Consider the following 7750-nt stretch of genomic DNA (forward strand, 5'->3'; position numbering starts at 1 on the left):
AGCATAGTAATTTGGTTTGATTTAACAAAATACAAAATTTTGAAAAAAATAGTCTAAGTACCCTAGCATGCTTTCACTTATTTTGCTCATGTGTTTACATACCTTTCGATATGCTTTGCTTACTAGATGCCTTATATGCCCCCCAAGTGATTGAGGAGCTTTAGGTCCATAGTCACTTGCCTTGACCAAAACCGGTTCGAACATTACTGCTTGGAGCAAAGGAATTAAAACGATAATACAGCAAAACAACACACGTAATGAGTAAATACTTGTAATAAATACAATAATTGGCAAGAATGACTGGCTGCGCACAGTCCCTTATATTTCTCGTAATAAATGGACAAAATGTGTCTTTACGAGTGATCAATAAGATCTTACACTTATAAGTGATTAGTCACATAAAATGACCAACCCTTTTCCATAACTTGTAAAAAATAAAATTAATACAAGCCAATTCTTTAAGAAGAATTGTTTATTGATAGTACTTGCACAGGTGTTCTCCATTCCAATAGCGAGGAATGAGATCTCCATTTAAGCGAGCAAGTTTGTATGTGCCTGGATGGAGGACTTCTTCAATCTGGTATGACCCTTCCCATTTAGGTCCGAGTACTCCAGCAGCCTGGTCGCGGAGGTTTAGGTAAACTATTCGAAGTACTAGATCTCTGACATTGAATTTCCTTTCATGCAATTTAGAATTGAAATACCGGGCGACTTTTTGCTAGTAAACAGCTACTCGGAGTTGGGCTTGCTCACGCTTCTCATCGATTAAGTTCAGGGATTCTATCAATAGTTGACTATCAGAACCTTGATCGTACATTATTCTGTGATGCGAAGGCGGATCTAACTCAACAGGCAACATAGCTTCATACCCATAAGCCAAGGAAAATGGGGTATGACCTGTTGCTGTTCGGTGGGAAGTTATGTACGACCAAAGGGCTTCGGGAAATTGTTCTGGCCATGCCCCTTAGCTTCTTCAAGTCTTTTCTTCAGAGTATCCTTTAGTATTTTATTGACTACTTCGACTTGTCAATTTTCTTTGGTATGAGAAACTGAAGAAAAGCTCTTGATAATCCCATTCCGTTCGCAAAAATCCATTAACAGATTACTATCAAACTGCGTGCCGTTGTATGAGACTATTTTCCTTGGCAATCTATAGTGACATATGATGTTTTTTTACCACAAAATGCAGCACTTTCTTGGTCGTTATGGTTGTGAGTGGCTTGGCTTCGGCCCATTTAGTGAAGTAATCGATGGCAACCATAACATACTTGACGCCGCCTTTCCTATGGGTAGAGATCCAATCAAGTCTATGCCTCTGACTGTGAATGGCCATGGACTTTTCATCTGTTTCAGCTCATTAGGGACTGCTCGTGGGATTTTGGAGAACCTCTAGCATTTTTCACACCTCCGCAAAAATTCCATCGAGTCTTCATTCATTGTTGGCCAGAAGTACCCTTGCCTCAGGATCTTTTTTGATAAGCTTTGCCCCCCAGCGTGGTCCCCACAAAAACCTTCGTGTACCTCTTTCATCAATTCTTTGGCCTTCTCTTTTGAAATACATCTGAGTAGTGGCATCGAGTATCCCCTTCAGTACAAGATTCCATCGACCAAGACATACCTAGCAGCCTGCTGCTAAAGGGTCCTGGCTTTGTTTCTGTCCGTTGGTAACATGCCTTGTGTCTGATACTCTATGTATGGTGCCATCCATGTATCCGCCACCTGGATCACCAAAGTAGTCTCCTTTTCTTGGATGCTTGGCATAGACAGCTGCTCAACTGGAGCTATGCTAAGAGTATCAGTATCCTTCGCACTTGCTAACTTGGACAAGGCATCAGCGTTTGAATTTTGGTCGTGAGATACTTGCTGAAGGGTGTACTTGTCAAACTGTGCTAATAGATCCTTTGTTTTGTTTAAGTAAGCTACCATCTTTAAACCTTGTGCCTGGTATTCTCATATGAATTGATTTACCACCAGCTAAGAGTCACTGTAGATTTCAAGTGCCTTTATGTTCATGTCTCTGGCCAATCGTAATCCAGCGAGCAATGCTTCATATTCGGCTTCGTTGTTAGAAGTAGTAAGGTCAAACCTGATTGCGCAGTGAAATCAATGCCCTTCAGGCATTATCAAAATAACTCCTGCTCCTACGTGGCACTCGTTAGAAGAACCATCTATAAATAACTTCCATGAGGGAGCTAGGTTTTGAGGCTCGGGTTCTTCAGGTGCTTCAGGTGTTTCTGAATGCTCGTTATCTGGGAGCCCAGTGAACTCGGCGATAAAGTCAGCTAGGGCTTGCCCTTTTATTGCTACTCGTGGCAAGTAAGAGATATCAAACTGCCCAAGTTCAACTGCCCATTTCAATAATCTTCCTGCGGCTTCTGGCTTCTGAAGAACTTGTCGTAAGGGCTGGTCGGTCAAAACCGTGATTGGGTGAGCTTGAAAGTAAGGCTGCAGCTTCCTAGAGGCTAAAATTAAGCAATAGGCTAACCGCCTTTTTCTTACATAATAAACAACTTTCTGTACGCCTTCTTCTTCTCTTACTAAGACAACACTAGCAGCGTATTCTGTGATCGCCAAGTAGACAAACAAAGTTTCCTTATCGACCGGCTTCAATAGAATGGGTGGTTGCGCCATGTGAGTATTCAATGCTTGAAAAGCCTGCTCTCATTCCTCCGTCCATTCGAATTTCTTGTTGCCTCTGAGTAGATTAAAAAATGGGACGCATTTTTCCGTTGATTTGGAAATAAATCTACTCAGAGCAGCAATTCTTCTGGTCAAACTTTGAACATCCTTGATCTTTGCTGGCGATTTCATATTGACCAGGGCTTGATTTTCTCGGGATTGGCCTCAATTCCTCTTGAGTTAACTATAAATCCCAAGAACTTCCCTGATCCTACCCTGAAGGAGCACTTAAGGGGATTCAACTTCATCTGATATTTGTTCAAGACGTTGAAGCACTCTTGCAAATCCTCTATATGCCCTTCTGCCTTCTTCGACTTAACCAGCATGTCGTCAACATATAACTCCATGTTTGTGCCAATTAGCCCCCTAAACATGTGGTTGACCAGTCACTGGTAAGTCGCACCTGCGTTTTTCAAACCGACGGGCATTACTTTGTAACAGTAAAGCCCGTGGTCAGTCCGAAAGCTAGTGTGATCCTCATCGGGAGGATGCATAATAATCTGATTATACCCGGAGTATGCATTCATGAAAGAGAGAGTCTCGTGCCCTGCAGTTGTGTCGACTAGTTGGTCAATCATGGGGAGTGGGAAACAGTCCTTAGGGCAAGCTTTATTGAGGTCTGTGAAATCCACGCATGTTCGCCATTTGCCATTCGACTTGAGAACTTGCACAAGATTATAGACCCATGATGGATAAAACGCTACCCTGATGAATCCATTTTCCTTGAGCTTCTTGACTTCTTCTTTCAAGGCCTTTGATCTATCTTTGTTGAACAGCCTCCTTTTTTGTTGTACTGGTGGAAATTTTTGTCTATATTAAGGACATGGATAATGACTGCAGGGTCTATTCCAACCATGTCTTTATGCAACCAAGAAATCGAGTTGGACCTCTTCAAGGTCCTCGATGGGCCCTATCTCTCCCTAAAAATCCCCAAAGCGAGGATCCAAGTCTCTATCCTCTCTTTGGGCAACGCCCTATTTGGTGACATTATCACCTGATTGGGCTTGTACATCAACTGCCATTTGCAACTCTTTTCCGGGACCCTCCCTCGATACACCTTTCTTTGCCTTAGTTATCGAGGCATTGTAGCACTCCCTTGCTTCCCGCTGATTTCCCAACACGCATCCTACCCCTGTGTCTGTTGGAAATTTCATGGCAAGGTGCCATATTGAAGTGACGGCTCGCAGGCCGACCAGAATTGGTCTCCCAATTACAACATTATATGTCAAAGGACAATCAACTATATGAAAGTAGTGAGTAATGTCCTGTTAGCAAGCGCAACACCTGCTGTAACTGGAAGTCTAATCGACCTAGTTGGGGCGAGCCCTTCGCCAGAAAAACCATAGATGGTTTGGTTGCATGGCTCCAGGTCCTTGATGGACAGCTTCATTCTCTCCAGTGAAGACTTGTAGAGGATGTTGACCGAGCTTCTTGTGTCAACCAACACCCTATTCGCCATCATGTTGGCAATATGCACGTCCACGACCAGCGGATAGGAGTGTGGGAATCGTACGTGCTGGGCATCGTCTTCAGAGAAGGTTATCAGTTCCTCCTCTGTCCGAGCCTTCTTTGGTGCTCAATCCTCCACACTCATCATCTCGATGTTTTGGTCGTGGCGTAGGGTTCAAGCGTATCGTTCCCTTGCCTTTCCACTGTCTCCTGCAAGGTGTGGGCCACCGCAGATGGTGAGTAAAACGCCTGCCACAAGAGCTGGCTGTAAAGGTGGCGAACGCTGGAGTGCAGGCGCCTGCTCATTGCCACCTTGAGCCTCTCGCTGAGACCCTCATGCGGCTCGCACATATATCCTTAGATGTCCCTGCCTAATCAGGAACTCAATTTCGTCTTTCAACTGGTTGCATTTTTTAGTGTCATGCCCGTAGTTGTTGTGAAAATGGCACAATTTTGTCATATCTCTCTTAGAGATATCCTTCCTTATAGGTGCGGATCATTTATAAGGCACGTTAGAGTTGGTCGCTTGGTAGACTTCCGCTCGACTTTCGACAAGTGCCGTGTAGTTGGTGAATCTTGGCTCGTATCGATTGCCCTTGGGGCGTTTATTCTCAGAAGCTGAGGGTTCATTGCTCGCCCATTTTCCACCATTCCTACCATTGCCATTCCCGTTGCCCTTGTTGTTGCCATTGAGTTTCTCCGACCCGTTGGCGGCCTTGGCGGGTTCTTCCTTTGGCCCCTTGTCCTTCGTTGGCAATTTCCCCTCATTGGAAATCGCGTCCTCGAGCTTGAAATATCGATCAGCCCGATCCAAAAACTGTTGGGTACTTCTTACTCCCATTCTTTCTTAGGCTACTCCAGAGGGGTGAATGATGCCTAACCCCAACAATTACGGCCATCATCTTACCTTCATCACCCACTGTCTTGGTTCCAGCGGCCGCTCGCAAGAAACGCTGGACATACTCCTTTAAGGGCTCTCCTTCCTTTTGGCGTATCTCGACCAGCTGGTTTACCTCTGTGGGGTGTACGCAACCCGCATAGAATTTTCAGTAAAATTCCTTCACGAACATCTCCCAAGATACTATACTAGAAGGAGGGAACTTAAAGAACCACTCCTGGGCGGTGTTAAATAGTGTCGCGGGGAAGATCCTGCAGCGAGCATCTTCTGACACTTTCTGTATATCCATTTGTATCTCAAATTTGTTAATGTGAGATACTAGGTCTCCGTACCCATCAAAGTTAGGCAGTGTCGGCATCTTGAATTTACTGGGGGTTTCAGCTGCAACAATCCTTTGTACAAATGGAGTGCCCCTCCTCCTATCATACTCTATGTGGGACGTTCTTCCCCCGACTAGCTGTTGTACTGCCTGGTTCAGGCTGTCAATTTGAGCCTGAACCGCTTCTGGGATCGCTGGGGCAACCGATGCCGGGGGAGCGTACTCATCATGCCTTTCATGATGGTCGTTGAGTACGTCCCTCAAATCATCATCCCTGCGTCTCTGCTCACTAACTCCTAGTCAATCAAAGATGTTTTGTTGCCTGGGTTGCCCCCCAGCGTTATGGCTTGCTGGCCTATTTTCTCTAGGTGGGGGGCTTCTGCCTCCACCTTTTCCCTCATTCCTCCGACCAGCATTTCCTCTACCGGAATCAGCTTCATTATAGTCATGGCCATCTCTAAACTGTGGCTGACTAAGGCGTGACCGACTGTTCACGCTATTTCCTCCTCGAGCTGGTATCTCCCGAGCCTCAGGGGGCTTGCACTGGTCGTTGGGTCCCTGGGCATTACTATGACATGGGGGACCCCTGACCGCAGAGCCCGACTCATAATTCCTTCTGTTGGCAGAAGGACGCTGCCCCCTGCTCGGTGGATTTGGTTCTTCGTCCCCTGAGCGTCTAGGGCTGCGGAGCGGCTGCCCAGCTCTATTCTGCCTCTGGCGCTAGGGATTGCCTCGATCAGCCTGAGATGGAGGCTGCTGCTCAGGATCCCTAGCTGGGACATCATCCTGAGCCATAGGTGACTGCTATGGCCTTTGAGGGCTTGCTGGCTGGAGCGAAGGACTAGGATTAGGAGCCCTCTTAGGTGGCACACTCGGTGGCTGATCTGGTTGAGAGGCCGGTGCAGCCTGACTTCGAGCCAATTGGATGGCTACTTCAAGAGCGGCCATGGCATCCTTCTACCGATAGTCCATGTCCGCCTACCATTCACTCATCTCCTGGCGCTAACGTTCAATTTCTCTCTGCTACAGCGCCATTGTCTCCGCTACGTTCTCCTGATTGGCCCTCAGATTAGCCAACTCGTCTTGCAACACCTCCAGTGTTGCCTTTAGCGTTTCCGAATCTAACTCCTCCTCTTCAAACTCTAAATGTGGTTCATTCTCAGCCACATTTGGGGGAGGAGGTTGGGATGATGCAGCGCCAGCGGTCTGTCCAGCTCTCTTGGATGTCTTTGCCATTAGATTTTCTTACAGCTTTTTGATCAATCTCTCAATGAAAGCACCAGAATGTTGACCCTCGATTTGGCTAACGACACGGAATCAAAAATACGATAGGAAATGAGATGATAAATAAGAGTTTAATATAATGATAAAGAACAAATACAAATGATTTATAGTGGTTCGGCCCCAGTAAATGGTAATGATCTACGTCCACTTAGTGTTATTATTAATATTGAATTCCAATGCTATGATCAAAGAACTAGGGTTCTTGAGTTTCACAAACCTTGGGAGAATTACAACAAGACGATGGATAATCGCACTATATGCTCTCTCTCAATATTCAGGAAAAAGATTCAAAGGCCAAAAGTCCCCTCCTTGAGCTATTTCATGCATATTTATAGGCTCAAGGGGGGTTACATGGGCCAATGGGCCTTAACTATCCTTAATATCCGTGTAGCAAGGCAATAAAGAGGAAATAATCAACGTAGTTATTACAAGATTACAATCTTTAGAAGGAAATAAACTGAATCATACGACCAGCCTTGTCATATCTAATAGTCAAGCTTGATGAAGCAATGTGTAGCTAGTCGATAATCGAACAGCACCGCCTTATTTTGACTCTGCCACGTGTCAACCACGTGTGAGAAATCCTTGCCACATCATCAGCAGCCGTTTTTGGGTAAACAGTAACCTTTGAGCCTGAGGTTGAGGATCCCTTTGTTTTTGTTGGCATTGTGCATGGACCCCATATACCTATGATATCTGTACATAGAGCTAGAGACCTATTGCTGGGGGATGCATAGGATTCTTAGCTAGTGTGGTGGATACCACTAAGGTCGTGACAGTGGGATCAGGATAGACCATATTGGTGTGTGAGTTTCTAGATGTGTTTCGAGAGGATCTGCCAGGATTACCTCCACACAGGGAGATAGATTTTGTGGTTAAGTTGGCACCAGGGACGAAACTAGTGTCTAGGGCGCCGTACAGAATGGCTCCGGCAAAGCTAAAGGAACTAAAGGTTCAGTTACAAAAATGATTAGACTTGGGTATTATTATGCCTAGTTTTTCGCCATGGGGCACACCAGTTCTCTTTGTGAAGAAGAAAGATGGTTCTCTGAGGATGTGTATCGATTATAGAGAACTGAACAAGTTAACTATCAAGAACAAGTATCCTCTACCAAGGCTTT

This window comes from Humulus lupulus, chromosome 1, assembly GCF_963169125.1.
Source record: "Humulus lupulus chromosome 1, drHumLupu1.1, whole genome shotgun sequence".
Classification (NCBI taxonomy): domain Eukaryota; kingdom Viridiplantae; phylum Streptophyta; class Magnoliopsida; order Rosales; family Cannabaceae; genus Humulus; species Humulus lupulus.